Below are 15,324 nucleotides of genomic sequence, written 5' to 3'. Positions count from 1 at the left end.
TGCCCGCACAGGCATGGACCAGGCATGGGCGCAGGTGCCATGCCAGGAGAGGCAGCCTGGCAGCACTGTCGGGCGGAGGCAGAGTGGTTGAGAGGGTGGGTAGAGGGGAAGTTTGGCTGTGAAGGAGGAAAGGATGACAGCGGGCGGGGAGCGGGGGTGAGGGAGGGGATTCACTGTTAATGAAGGACAAGCAGATCAGGCTGGAGAGGGAAGCTTCCCCGGGGATGAGTTCCAGGAAGGGGAGGGAAGGATTTATTGAGTCTGGGGGAGGAAGTGTTAAGCAAAGTGCTGAGGTCCCAGAAAACGTCAGTGTGTTCATGGATTCCAAATAACCTCAGGACTGGCTGTGAAGACACGGGTGCACCAGGGGCTGCCGGCCGGCCGGTGCTGTTGTTCCGCCACCACCCAGACATTCCCAACACAAGGTTTTATGGAGTACATAACAGAAAAACAGGCGTGCAGGGGGAGTAGTGCTTGCATGAGGTCAAAACACCAGCTGTTTACAAGCCAGGCGCACATCTAGAAGTTTCTGTTTGACCTTAGACTGAGTTGCTGGCCAGGTTCCCAAGGTCTCACCGTCCCCTTACTGCTGGCTTTCCATATATTTCCCACGGGGGGGCGGGGGGGAGGTGGGGGGGGCGCGTTGGAGCCTTGGAAGGGGCCCATTTACCATATAGGAGGGATGGTCTTGCGAGTCCAGATCCAGCTTCCTCGGTACCTAGAGGAGGAGAGGTGGGGGCAGCCCCAGCAGGAGGGTGTCTGTCCTGCAGAGCAGGAGGAGGGCATTGGGAGTGAGGAGGAGAGGGGGGCCCTGACGCTTGAGCATGAAGGAGGCTTGAAATTGAGGAAGGGACAGCAAGCGGACTAGAAACCTAGTGTCATTCATGGCGGAGGTCTTTCCCGGGCACCGCCTTCTAGGCACCAGTGGGCGTCCGGCAGGAGCAGACGCAGGGCTGAGGATGAAGGGTCAGGTGGGCAGGAGAGCCCCGGAGTGCAGGCAGGTCAGGGAAGGGCCGGGAAATAGAGGTGCTGGAGGCCTGGAGGCGCTCCTGTGGGCGGTGAACATCGAGCAGGGAGAAGGCAAGCACGGGGAGGACAGGAGGCGGAGGCCAGAGGGTTGTACGGGCAGGCTTTGCAGTGATGAAGAGGTCCTGGGAAGGTCCGGGGAGAGAGAGTGTCCTGGTTCAGAGAGGCCAAGCCGTTGGACAGAACTGAGGGCACCCACGTTGACAGCAGACAGACAGCCTTCACCATGAGTCCTGGGAACCCAGGAACCATGCCCGCAGGCCAGAGACGCCCTACCCAGGAGCTGGGGAGCTGGGAGGTGAGTACTAGTAAAAGCTCTGCAACTCAGTGAATGATTGAGTCAGCCTGCCTGCGGCCACGCAGCTGGTGGTGAGTGTCAGACAGATGTCAGCCGCCATCAACCCCAGATCTGGCTCCTCACGGGTCATAGAGTCCAGGGTCACTGGGGCCAGCCCAAGTCATAGTCACGAGGCCTCACCTTTGCCAGGTAATTATCTTGGGTGACAAATAGCAATCACTGCCTTTCGCCCTCATTTCCAAACTCTGTCCAAAGGTTAATTGTGCAGGTAAGTGGGGTGCCCCACCCCCACTAGTCAAATAGCCAGGGAGCTTGAAAAGTGGGCCAGGGGCCACGCGTGGCCACCGAGGGCTCTTGTCTGTATCTGAAAATGTGAGTCAAACACGAGGATGCCTCGAGACATCGAGAGTTCAAGGTCTCCTCCAGCCTGGCCCGCCGCTGGCTGCCGCTGTTTCAACAGTGACCTTACACAGACATCATTAACGCTCAAAGGAGGGGCCCACTCTGACTAGGGGGTTCCTTGTGTTACCCCTAAAATATGGCTGTGGTCAACATCAGGTCTGTCTCAGGCCCGTTTTGGGAAGGGGTGTATTGACAGAAAGTTGGTGTACGTCTCAGAGGCACACCTGGGAAGCCAGCTACACTTCCCGCTATCAGTGTGTTGAAGTGCAGCCTTATTGGGGCTGGCGAGTCAATGCTGACGGGAAGGGCCTGGGAGCAAGCCAGCAGCTCTCTTCTCTCCCGGCCTGTGGCGCTTAGAAGAGACCCTTCCCAGGCTCACCCCCCTCTAAACCAAACAGAACAGTATTTACTTCCTCCTCTTGCCAGTCAAACCACATTTTTCCTCTTGGGGTAAGAAGGTGAGTGAAGGACTGAGCCTTGCCAGCCTCCAAGGGGGCAAGCTGACCCAGGAAAGGGCTCTGTCTGGGTCACGGCGGGCAGTGGGCGCCTGACCTGACCCCCCGGCCCAGGCTGCCCGGAGCTGGCGGCCCACGCTGCTGACACTGGCTCAGGCATGGCCTTGGATCTTTCTGCCCTTTCTTAACTGTGAGCATAGCCACAAACTGCCCTTCTCTGGCCTCCGTTTGCTCACCTGTGAAATGGGCTAATGCTAGCACTTAAGTTTGGAATTGTTGAGGATAGAGCGTTCCAGTGGCACCCAAGTCAGCGGTTAGTGTTGGCTGCATCAGTATGTGCTCCCTCCACGGGCTGTGCATGCACCCTGACTCTTACAGGCCTCTTCTCTCTGCCTCTGCCCTCTCAGCTGACACCTGCCCACTGGGCTGTAATCACAACCTCCTCCATCCCAACTTCCAAACGCCGGGCTGCTGGAGCTGGTCTCTACTGTTGACATGGACACAGAGTGGTTCCAGTTCTTCCTGCCTCCAGCTGGTGCCCCCTTGGCAGCCAAGTCACGCTCACTGCTCACCGGAGGACACTGCTCCATCCCTGTTCCCCTCCCTCCCAGGGGTCTTTCTGGATTCATCTGCTCCCTCGACACTCAAAAGGCACAGGGCTGCACCTGATTCCAACCCAGCCCTCCCCTCACAGACAGCAGAGACACAAATAGCAGGAAAGTGTGGTGAACGCTTGACCAGACGTCCTCATCCACCTCACTGAGGACTAAATAAGACAGCGAGTGCCGCGTGGACAGCAACTGGCGCACGGCCAGCGGTCAGTCCCTCTCAGCTGCTTTGATTTCCTGGAGTCTAATCGCAAAGGCTTCAGCACGGGCAGCGCCTCCCCAAACTCCTCCACCTTTTCCCCAGCTGGACCCAGCCATCCCAGAAGGCCAGAGGAGAGAGGGAAACGGACCCCCCCCCCAGCAAGGGACAGTGCCTGACCTGGGGTCACACAGCCAGCAGGAGACAGAGGTGGGTGGGACTTGAGCCCAGGCAGTCCTGGCAGCCTCAGCCCATGCGGGCAGTGGCAGGCAGTGCCCAGGCAGGGCTGCTGGTGCCTGAGTCAGTGCCTGGCAGCTACTGTTGACATGTGATAACGGGTGTTTGTTTAGCTGGGGCCACTCATCAAAGGGGTTAATGTTCAACTCCCTCCAGTCCCTGGGGCTGCAATGGGAGCTGAGTAGTCAGACTTCTCGGGCGGGAGTCCCACAGCCTATCCGCCCTGGACGCCCTGGACGATGACCTGAGGCCTCAGGCGAAGGCCCAGGTCTGTGGGGGGGTCTTTGGGAACACAGGGCCGCCGGCTGGACTCCTTGCTGGGAGGAGAAGCGTCAGGCTCCGAACAGTCACACAGCCTGTAGGGACCCACCACATTGGACTGGGCTGGGGGGCTGGAGACCCCTGGGAGGACCCAGTGGCTTGTGGCTCATAGCATGGAGATGGGGCTGGTCAGTGGCCCTGAGCTCACTTGGGTTTGGGAGTCTTTGCTCGTCTTTCTCTCAGCCTCACTCTTGATGGAGTGGCTCCTCTAACCCTTTAGCTGTCCACCCAGGTCCCTCCCAGATCCTCTCAGACCCTCCACCCCACTCTTCTCTCTGCTCAGCCCTCATCCCTCCAGCCTGTGGGGTCCTTCGGGCCGGATGGGTCTTGGCACAGAGAGGCCTGGGCAAGCCGCAGGCTGATGGGGAAGGGGGTTCCTTCCTGGAGGAAATGACCCCGGGCACTCAGCCTCCCTCCTCACCGGCCAGCTGGGCAGGGTGCAGGTCACCCCAAAAAGCCACAGCCTCCGGTTGTCTCCAGCCATGGGAGCCCCAGGCCAGTCTCTGCTCCTCGCTCCCAGGGAGGCCGGGAGGCTGGGAGCCATTGCAGGGCAACGAGGCTGTGCCCAACCTGTGCTGGGGCCAGGCCACCCTGCCCCAAGGAGAAAGGGCCTAGAACAGGGCAGAGCTGCTGACTCCGTGTTGGGCTGGAGACAGAGCCCGAGGTGTGGGATGGGGCGGGAGGGCTGAGGGCCCAGGGGGACATGGGGTGGGGGGCAGCAGCCTCTCTCCCACCTGCCACAGCTGCAGCCTTCATGTCAGGTGAGCACTGGCCGGCCCTCTGGCCCACCTCTGGGCACAGAAGCTGCCGCTCCCTGGGGGTTCCCACGCAGCCCCGAGGGCCCCATGAGCACTGAGCTCAAAAACTGGGCCTCATCCAGCCTCAAAGAACCTTCCAGATCCATCTCTGTACAGCCAGGGAGTCAGAGAGGGAAGCAGAGGCGCAGGTGTGAGGGGCAGAGCAGGCACGAGAAGGACGGGAGAAGGACCTCCCGTCTCGCTCCAGGCTGGCTGCTGTCCTTGAGGGCGAGTAGGGGAGGGGTGTTCTGAAGAGCAAGCAAATCTGGAGGCACGAGAGAGAACAGGGCACCCTCGGCACCACAAGGAGGGGGTAAAGTTGAGGGATGCCCAGTGGAGATGAGAAGCGGGGGGCAGCTCTGGCCCCACCGCCAACCTGCCTACGCAAGTGGTGCTTGAGCCCAGCGCCACCCAATGGAAACGTAAGCTGCCCCCTCCGAGCCCCAGTGCCCCGTGGACAGGGCGCACCCTGAGGGTGCAGTGGCAGCCAGGCTGGCCTCCGGCCCTGGGTGGGAGAATCCACGCACTGGGCTGACCTGTGGGTGAGCCAGGGTATGACTGCCCTCCCCCTGTGCCAGGCTATATTCAGGGCACTGGGTCAGACAAACAGGCTGCAGCCAGGGTGGCAATGTGTGGTTGCCACATGGCTTCCAAAGGCCTCGGTGTCAGCCGGGTTGAGAGTGGCCTGTGAAGATGGCTGAGTTTGGACTTCGACCATCGGGAGCTTCAGAGAACTGGACCCGTCCCTTCCCCAGCGTTAGCCCAGCTCCTGCTGCCAGCACCTTGTCACTGCACCCAGTTACTCACTCACTCACTCATCTCAGCTTCTTCCCTGGGCTGAGAACTGAGGGCTCAGATAGGGTCCTTGACCTGACAACACCTCATTTTACAACTAAAGCAGCCCTGCTGTGACAGCATATCGATGACAATTCAAAAAGGAAATAGAGGGGTGTGACATTTGGCTCCTGAGCCTCAGTCTCTTCGCCCGTGAAATGGGTGTTCATGGAGCTTTGGTGAGGATTAAACACGATGTCTGCTTCAATGGCTCAGCATTGCGCCTGGCACTTGATGCGCTTTTGATAAGCCCCAGACCTCGGCTGTTGGTGGAAGCCCCTGAGACGGTGGCCCCCGAGACAGAGGTTGGCCTGGGCGCGGTATTTGTGTGAAGGGGAGACTGGATACTCTCCTTCCCCAAGAGAATATCCCTTCCTCCAACGCGTGTCCCTCCAGCATGTCCCTGCTGCCACCTCTGAAGTCCATCTGTGGCCAAGGAGGTGAAGAAAGGACAGCCACTGTCAGCAGAGCGGGAGCCAGGGGCAGGCGTGGGCCGCGGTTCCCTTGTCGTGGTCACTCGCTGGGTCCACCTCCAGGAGGAGGCCACTTCTCTGTTCCCAGTGCATGTGGCTCAGGGCGGACCAGCCTCCCCAGTCACCCCAGCCTGACTGTAGGGCTGGCCAATCAGAGGGCAGGTCCCCGGGCACCGCGCTGGTCCAGGGATGGGCATACGGTCAAGCTGTGCCAAGGAAATGCAACTTTAGGGCCTGAGGCCAAGGACGCTCTCTCCATCGGGGTTGACAAAAGCCTGGAGCTGTCATCCACCTCCTTGCCAACCCAGGGCGAGGCCACCCAGGGAGGAGGTTAGGTTGGACCAGCGTTTACAACCCAGGTGCCTTAGCCCGCAGCCCAGATACATCCTTCAGGCCTTTAACACCGGCTACTGCTGGGGTTCGGAGGCAGGTCAGGCCAGAGGCCAGTCTGCTCACTGAGTTGCTGTGTGACCCACACCCAGGGATTGCCCCGCTCCAAGCTTCTGTCCACAGCAGGCTCTGAGCCCTGCCTTGTGAAGTGCGCAGGGCTGGCAAGGCCCTGCTCAGTCCACGGGGCCACAGGCCTGGGCCTCGGCAGGAAGCCCCAGGAGAGAGCGGAGGCAGGCGGGCGGCCATCCCTGCCTTCACGCAGCCGCCTTTCCCGGACCCTGACTCACTCAGGCTTGCTGGGTGCGGTGAGGCTGGCGGCAGAGCCGGAGAGACGAGGAGCCGGAGGTCTCGTGCTCCTGGGTTTGAATCCACACCTCGCCATCGCCTGGCTGTGTGATTTGAGGCAAATGAAGGCTTTGAGCCTCCCTTTTCTCATCTGCTAAATGGCAATAATAATAACAACTGTCACCTCCATGTTGGTGGGGGCTTCAAAGTTCTGGGTGTCATCGTGGTTTCTCCCCGTAGCCCCGAGAGGTAGGCCTCACCTCTGCGTGTTCCAAATGAAGAAACTGAAAGAAAATGACATTGAGCCCTGGCTGGGCGGCTCAGTCGGTGAGTGTCGTCCTGATACGCCAAGGTCGCGGGTTCGATCCCTGGTCAGGGCACACACAGGAATCAACCAATGAGTGCGTAAATAACAGGATGACAAATTGATGCTTCTCTCTCTCTCTCTCTCTCTCTCTCTCTCTCTCTCTCTCTCAAAATCAATCAATAAAATTAATATTAAAAAAAAAGAAAAGGGCAGTAAAAACCATAGACCCACAGAACCGACAGAGCTGGGTCTTGAATCCCTGTTTTTCTGTAAGAAAGTCAGCTTCCCCAGTGACTTACCAGGCCCTGTTCAGGCAAAGTTCAGCCAGGAAAAACAGGGTTTCCAGCAGAGGGACAGAGCCCAGGCGCGGACAGGCTTGCAAAACCATTGGAGGAGCTGGGGGAGCGAAAGGCAGGCAGCCCCCGCCGGGGATTGGAAATCGGAAAGCACAGGAATTGCAGAATTGTGTTCCTGGTACTCACGATGGGCATCTGTGTGTGTCCCATGGGGGGCGTTGTGAAGAAGGGTGTTGCTGGGTATCGTTCACGCGTGCCTGTTGCAGGTTCCTAAGAGAGGCGAGTTCACAACCCACTGTTTCCCCACACTTTGTTATGAAACATTTCAGACCTACAGGAAACCGGGAAGAATTGTTCAGCGAATCCCATGTCTGCTCTGCCTGGTGCCCCACTCTGCCTTGGGGCTCTCTTTCCACCTGCCCATCCTACTCTCTCCTTTTCTTTTTTTCTTTTTATTAATCCTCATTGCTTTTTAGAAAGAGTAGAGGGAATGAAGGAGAGAGAGAGAGAGAGAGAGAGAGAAACATCGATGTGAGAGAGACGCATCAATTGGTTGCCTCCCCAACTTGCTCGGAACAGGGCTGGGGATTGAACCTGCAACTCAGGGACAGTACGTTCTCTTGACCAAGTATCAAACCGGAAACCCTTCAGTGCACAGGCCGACGCTGTAACCGCTAAGCATACTGGCCAGGGCACTCTATCTACTTTTGTTGATGCAACAATATAATCTTTTTAAAGAGAATTTTTAGAAGAGTTTATTTGAGCCAAACGGAAGACACATGCCAGGGAGCAACATCCCAAATGCTCCCAACAATTTAATTTTCAGCGGGGGTGGGGAAAGCAAGATACAAAATTATCCAAAGCCATTGACCCAGAGTCTGGGAGGAAGTGTAGCAAACATCCTGTGTCCACATGATCTCTGCCTGATAGGATGTCCCAACTTTTCTGGTCAACATTTTTGATGAAGGGGAAAAAAAAAATCTGTTTTAAGTTAAAAGGAGCTTTGTCTTTTTTAGGATTGGAATGTCTCTCTTTGGGGGAGAGGTGAATGGAGAGGGGGTTGCCCCCACTTCAACGAAGAAGGAGCCCGAGAGAAGCTGTGGAGGGACCGGACCTTCCGAGAAGGCTCCAGAATGTTGCAACATTTCGGCTTGTTCAGCCCCAACGGAGATTTAGAAGAGGATGCTTCCCCAGCCTGAAGTACCTGGTGGCGCCTGCATTCCAGGGAGCGCTCGCCAGGAAGCAAGCCAACCCCGGTGTCCGGCTCGCTCGCGGGGCTCGAGAACACGCTTGAAGCTGCTTGACTCAGTGCCAGTACCGTCATGTGGTCCCGTCTGAGTTGCCCAAACTAAGAACAGCTCAGCTGAAAATAACACTGAGCTAGCTCCCCCATGGCCCATCCTAGCCCCGTGACTATGGCGGTGGCATCTCAGAGATGGGCCGGCCGGAGACCTGCAGGCAGGAGGAGGAGGTGGAGCGGGGGTCGTCTGCACTGCAGTCCCCTGTGGAAAGTGGCCGAGCAGGCGATGAGCGTGCCCGTGACTCTGGCCTCCCTCACCTTTGCCGTTGGATTGGTATCAGCTCAGAAGATGGGCAACACTGACGGGGAGATAAAGATCTGGAGAGAAAAGCACTCCTCAGGAAGAACATCAGCTTCTCCCTCATCCCCCAGGACAGGCCTCCAGGGAAACGCTTCGCTCTCTCCAAAGCCGAAGCACTGGGGCTGGTTACCCAAAACTGGCACCTACGACGGCGAGTGACGCCACCGGCATGGGAAACTGGGAGCTTTATCCGATCGAGGAACAGCCAGGACAACACCAGAGGTCAAAGGAGCCGCTCAGCTGAAACGAATACAGGGTAATATTGAATGTAAACTGTAGCGGAAAAAAAACAAGGAACAGCTCAACAACAGGAAGATCAGGAACAAAAGAAGGAAGAGGATGATGGGCAAACATTGCACCAAGCTCGGGAGTGGGATGACGCATCCAAGGGCTGACAACTGAGAGAACCTGGGTGAGCCTTCCCACAGCAAGACAGGCCTGCGGGAGGCGGGGCGGGGGGGGGGGGCGGCGGGGGGGGGGGCGCACATTTTCCCACCCCTGGGCTCCTGCCTCCATTCTGGACCACGAAGGCAAAGGTGCTTAATCATGCTTTGTGTTCAATAAAGTGTCAAGCAATTAAGTATTTCTTTGTGTCCTAGATGACGAGCCAGCGACCTTGTTTTGGCGTTATCGTCCCTATCAGAGGGTAACCAATTTCTTAAGTGAAAGACAAGAGGACTGAGAAATGGCTCTGTATAGGCAATGGCGGTATGAATTCTCCTTAAAAACTGACGAAACGCCCTGGCCAGTGTGGGTCAGTGGTGGGAGCGTGGGTCCGTGCACCGAAGGGTCTTCAGTTTGGCTCCCCCTCAGGCGCAAGTATCTGTGTTGCAGGTTCCATCCCTGCCCCTGTCGGGCTCTCGGGAGGCAGCCAATCAATGTGTCTCTCTCACATTGATGTTTCCCTCCCTCTCTCCCGGCTTTCCTGAAAAATCAATGGAAAAAATATCCCCGGGTGAGGGTATATTTCATGAGCCTGTGCAGGAAAAACAAAGAAAAGAAAGAAAGAAAAGAAAGGAGAGGGGAGGGGAGGAGAGGAAGGGAGAGGAGAGGAGAGGAGAGGAGAGGAGAGGAGAGGAAAGGAAAGGAAAGGAAAGGAAAGGAAAGGAAAGGGAAACAAAGAAAGAATTTATTTGAGCCAAATTTTTGAGGACATGCCCAAAGCAAAATCTCAACAGACTGAGAAAATGCTCTGGAGAATGGCAGTCTTGCAGCTCATTTTATTTTATTTTATTTTATTATTATTTTTAAAAAATATTTTTATTGATTTCAGAGAGGAAGGGAGAGGGAAAGAGAGAGAAACATCCATGATGAGAGAGAATCATTGATCGGCTGCCTCCTGCACGCCCCCTACTGGGGATTGAGCCCGCAACCCAGGCATGTGCCCTTGTCTGGAATCGAACCCGGGAACCTTCAGTTCACAGGCTGATGCCCTATCCATTGAGCCAAACCGGTCAGGGCAATTGCAGCTCATTTCATCCAAGGAGAAAACATGAGGAGGGTCGCCCGAAACCCACTTGTGGTAGATTGACGGGCAGGAGAAAGCAAAGAGGGGACATGCCTGCAATTAGATAAAAGATAAAGGGAGAGAGACATACTTCTTCGCCATCGGGGAGTGCGAGATGGCTAACATTTCACATCCACAGCGTGTGGAGACGGCTGTGGGCACAGAGTTCGTGGTCTGTGCTCCGTGGCCTGTGCTCGGGCGCAGGAGGTGGCGCCCTGAGGCATCTGGAGAAGAAAACGCTGACAAGTCGGAGGTGTGTTGTCCCCAGGCCTGAGAACAGAGGACGGGGCTCACAGCAGAGCTCGAGCTTCACATGACGACCTGCCGCGACCCGCCCAGTTCGGAATGTGTGGTCAGACCCTCCTGTGGGGTTGCGTTCGGTCAGTGAGCTTGTCGGTCCTGCCACGCGGCCCCCTGAGCTTGTGGGGTCTACCGTGTTGCCCCCTCCCATTCACAGGCTTATATACCTGCAAGCATTGCCGCACAACTAAAAAGATCAAGTCCTCAGGTCCTCGTGTTTCTGCCCACTCTGATTTTTGTAGCTTGACTGTCGTTACTCCATTTCGTTTCTTCACACTTTCCTCAAATCTTTTAATAAAGCCTGTTAGAGCTACAAATGTACTCAGTTGAAATCTGTGGTTTTTTTAAATTTTATTTTATTTTTTAACATTTAAGGAACCATATTTTTTTCTTTAAATATATTTTTTTCATTGATTTCAGAGAGGAAGGAAGAGAGATAGAAACATTAATGATGAGAGAGAATCATTGATTGGCTGCCTCCTGCACGCCCATACTGGGGTGGGGGGAAGAGGATCGAGCCGGCAACCCGGCATGTTCCCTTGGCTGGAATCGAACCTGGGATCCTTCAGTCCGAAGGCCAACGCTCTATCCACTGATCCAAACCGGATAGGACTGAGTTCTGGTTTTTAACAAATATTAACAACCATCTGAAGGAATAGAGGCACAGAGAGGACAATCAATCGCCTCTCTGGCGCTAAACAGGGAATGAGTAGTGGACCTGGGATTGGAACTCCGGCCGCAGGGTGCCATGACCTCAGTCCACTCACGCATTCAAACATCCACTGCCCAGCCACGATGGGCAGGACCTGGAGGCGGAAGAGAGACGGGGTAAGTAGATGCAGGCAGCCAGGACAGCAGAGGCTGGGGGCTCGCAGCCTTTGGGGGAGGGCTGGGCAGGTGCTGGCCTCGTGGGAGGCCTGGCTTCCGGGAGAATGTGCCGACCAGCTTGGCTAGCGGCTCACAGCTCCGGGCAGTTCCTTGTTTGCCCCACTGTGGATAGAAGCTCTAATTGCAGATCCGGTAAAGCTGTTGGCTGCTCCCAACAGAACATTTGGGGGTGACTCCCAGCAGGTCCCCAGCAGTGGGTGGGGGTTTGGGGCAGACTTGTAGGTTAGGGAGGCCCCGCAGTTGACTGGAATCTCCCCACAGGTCCTGGTGCGGAGGGAGGTCTGGGGCCCCCGGCCCCCTCCTGGAGCAGGCCCTGCTCACATCCCCTGATCTCCTGACTCCCCCACCTGCGGCGGCCCTTGTGCCCACTCCAGCTCTCACAGTCAGGGAGAGGCACAGGAATCCTGTCGGGCCAGATTCCTTCTCCCTGGGACAGCGGACCTGGGGGAGAAAGTTGGCCACAGTCTCCCAGGATGTGGCAGATCTTCCAAAGTCGCCTCCCCTCTTCTCTTCCATTTCCCCTTCCCCCTCACTGCCTCCACATCCTCCCCTCTGCCTGGTTAGATGGCATTCTGAGAAGCTCTGGGCAGGCCATGGTCACAGAGGGTCACCAGTGCGGCCCCTCTGACCTGGGTGGCTTCGCCAGGCCCTGGTAGGGTAGGGAGCTAAAGGGGGTGGGGACAGGGCTGGGGCATCACTCTAGGGATGGACAAAGTGCCCCTGAGGAGTGAGTGAGAGAGACCCTCACAGGAGGTAGGGACCCTGGCTTGAAGGAATGGGGAGCAGGGAGGGCCCGGTGGCAGCCAGGCATCCTGGGTAAGCAGAACCCCCCGACTCCAGCCTGGGCCTCAGCTTACCCATCTGTAGGGGGTCCTCAGGTCCTGCTGTTCCTTCTGCACAGAAAGGTGAGCCTGCAGGACCCAGGGCTGCCTGAGGAGAGAGGAGCTCAGAGTGGGCAGAGCCTGAACCAAGGTTTCCGGACTCCCAGTCTCATCCCCAAGGCCTGAGTGACTTCCCTCATAACTGGGATCTTTGTTTATTTATTATTTTTAAATCCTCACAGGAGGATATGTTTTTATTAATCATGAGAGGAGAGAGAGAGAGAGAGAGATCAATTGGTTGCTTCCCTCATGCACCCTGCCCGGGGATCAGGCTTGCGACTCAGGTATGTGCCGTGACTGGGAATCAGACCCACAACCTTTTGGTGTAGAGAACAAAGCCACCCGCCAGGGCATAACGGAGATCTTTAGAGAGACACTGTCACAAAGGTGAGGCATGTAGGGCACAAACAACAGGTTCTCACCACGTTTGGAAAGTGAATTCGGAAGGTCTGCTTTCAAACAGGCTGGGGGCACAGGAAATGCACGCCTGGGGGCCCTGGGAGTCGCTTCTGGTAGATGGACAGCCATTGCCCAGGGACAACCACGGGGGACCCAGCAGGGCCGTATGTGGTGTCGTCTCTAAATAAGGGTAACCAGGCTGCCACAGAGATACATGATCAGGCTCAGAGATGCTCATGCCATACCCACCCCCCCACTGTTAGCTTGTGAACAGGAAGATTAGCTTGTTTGGGATCTTTTCATGTGTGTTAAAATCATCGGTTTGTTCAATTTAAGTGTTTCAAATCTGCCCCCGTTTGGATAATCCTGTTGAGGAATTTGTTCAGGAGCCTGCAAGAATAGGAAAGGGCCCAGGCCCCGACAGGCCTCTGGGAGGCCGGGGGATGAGCCGCTGCAATCCACCCTTCCTCACAGCAGGCGACACTTGCTCTCTTTCTGCCTCCGAGAAGTCAGTCAGCTAACAACCCACAGGGCACAGCGACCCTTGGAAGGGCCTTGCCGATGCCCAGCACTTTCCCCACTGGTTTCAGTGACCCCCCAACCACCCTGTGGTGTAGGAACAATGATCTCCGCTGGGCTAAGAGTCAGGCAACTTGTCCATGGTGTTGGGAGCATAAGTGAATCAGGAAGTTTTGCTAAAATTAAAAATGGCAACGGTTTATTCAAGGGTCTTAGCATTTGCAAATTGAAAACACAACTAAGTATTCAGAGTGTTCTGAAGAAGAAAGAAAAACTGAATTCCTATAGTAAAAATGAGAATGTCAACGTACGAAACGTTCAAATCCGTGGAGAATTTTTATGAGCTTATATTTATGAGTCAGACTGATGACAATTGCCGGGAAGCAAGATTTCAACGGATTGAGAAACTGCTCTGGAAAACAGCAGTTTTGCCAGCTATTTCATACATCAGAACCAAAAGTGAAGGTGCAAGGGGTTGCATGAAATTCCCTGGGGGTAGGTGAGGGAGGCGGGAGAAAGCAAAGCGGGGACATGTCGAGGACTGGATAAAAAGTAAAGGACGAGGCACATACGTCTTGTGCATTTGGGGATACAGGATAGTTAACAGTCAACAATTAACTCAGTGACAATGAGGGGATTTGTGATCTCCACTCTGGTGCTGTGGTTGTGCCCGGAGAAAAAGGAAATTGCCCTGACATTCCAAAGGTATGTTATCTGAGATGCAAAAAGACAATAGACAGGCTCAGTTAAGATAAAGGTTGACCTTTGTCAGGGAAGATACTGGCCAACGACAAGACTGCCTGCCAGGACCTGCTTAGTTAGAAAGTTTTCATTTCGGACCATCCAGTGTGGTCACTTTCGGCCTCTGAGCTTGAAGGCTGCCACGTGGGCCTCCCCTGAGCTTGTCGGGTTTAGTGTGTGGCCCCTTTCTCATCCACAAGCAGAATCAGTCCTGCATTCTTAACCTCTGGATTGGTTGGAGATGGTGATCCCCTAGATCCGTGGTCGGCAAACTGCGGCTGGCGAGCCACATGCGGCTCTTGGGCCCCTTGAGTGTGGCTCTTCCTAAGCCTTAGAAGGACCCGAATTAAGTTCATAACAATGTACCTATCTGTATAGTTTAAGTTTAAAAAATTTGGCTCTCAAAAGAAATTTCAGTCGTTGTACTGTTGATATTTGGCTCTGTTGACTAATGAGTTTGCCGACCACTGCCCTAGCTGACCAGGGGTCCAGCTACTAGATGCCAGGTGGTCTGGACACGTGAACATTCTTTCACAAGTTCTTCCCAGGGTTATCTCTAGGATTCATATACACATCTCTAGGCACTGATGCACAACGGAAAAATTCAAGTTCAATTTCCCAGGCCAGTTAAAGCAAGAATGGAATCATTTCCTCATATTTCAGTATACCTGATTTTAGTAATATAGTAATATAGTGACTCCATGTTAGTTCCTGAACGGTCACACAGGGGGTGGAGGCACAAGCTCCAAACACAGGTGTTTCCCCTTGATGCTATACTCAGGATCCCTGCAAGTGGGGTGGGGGTGGGGGGCAGGGGAAGGACCTGTCCCATCCACCTACCAGACGATATGTGGGCATTCACGTCACCTGCTTTCATGCTCTACCTGTGACCCCCTAGACAGCGAGCCACCAACTAAGATCACACTTGGGCTCAGAGACATCCAGAAAGCTGCTGGGCCTGCTCAGCCTCTAGCTAGATCTTGGGGTGGGGCCAAACCCGGGCTCGGTAAAGGGGCCCAGAACCCTGTTGCTCTGCTGGCAGGACTGTAACCCAATCCTTAGCATGTAGGATTTCAGCCCGTTGGCCTCTCTGTGCTCACATGAATATTTTAAGGCTCAGAACTGAAGTAGGGCACGGGCCCTGGGTGCAGCCTGGAAGGGATGGTGAGCACTTCCCTGCCAGGCTCTGCTTCTCCAGCTCCCTAGTGAACCTCCCTGGGGCCAAGCACCTAGTGCTTCCTGGGCCAAAGGTGCTTTTGGTGCAGAAGGAAGGACGAGGCTCCCTGCATCCAGAGGGAGGAGCCCTGGTGGGTCCCGGGTTCTGCCCTTACTAGCTGCCTGCTTTGGACAAATGGCTTCAGCCCTCTCGCCTGAGAGATGCATGCTGATTACACTTGGCTCACTGCCGGTCATGAACGTTCAAAGATGCTGGATATGGGTAAAGGGCTGGCACCGTGCTAGATAAGTGGTCCCTCCATTTGGGGGTTGGCAGATTCACAAAGCCCTTCTTCAGAACAGGCCTTGTGATTGGAGTTGGTGGCAGGGCTGGGGCCCATGGGT

The sequence above is a fragment of the Myotis nattereri genome (assembly GCF_964212035.1).
Source record: "Myotis nattereri genome assembly, chromosome: 9".
Lineage (NCBI taxonomy): Eukaryota > Metazoa > Chordata > Mammalia > Chiroptera > Vespertilionidae > Myotis > Myotis nattereri.
The sequence above is the reverse complement of the archived record's forward strand: the minus strand, read 5'-3'. Positions refer to the sequence as shown.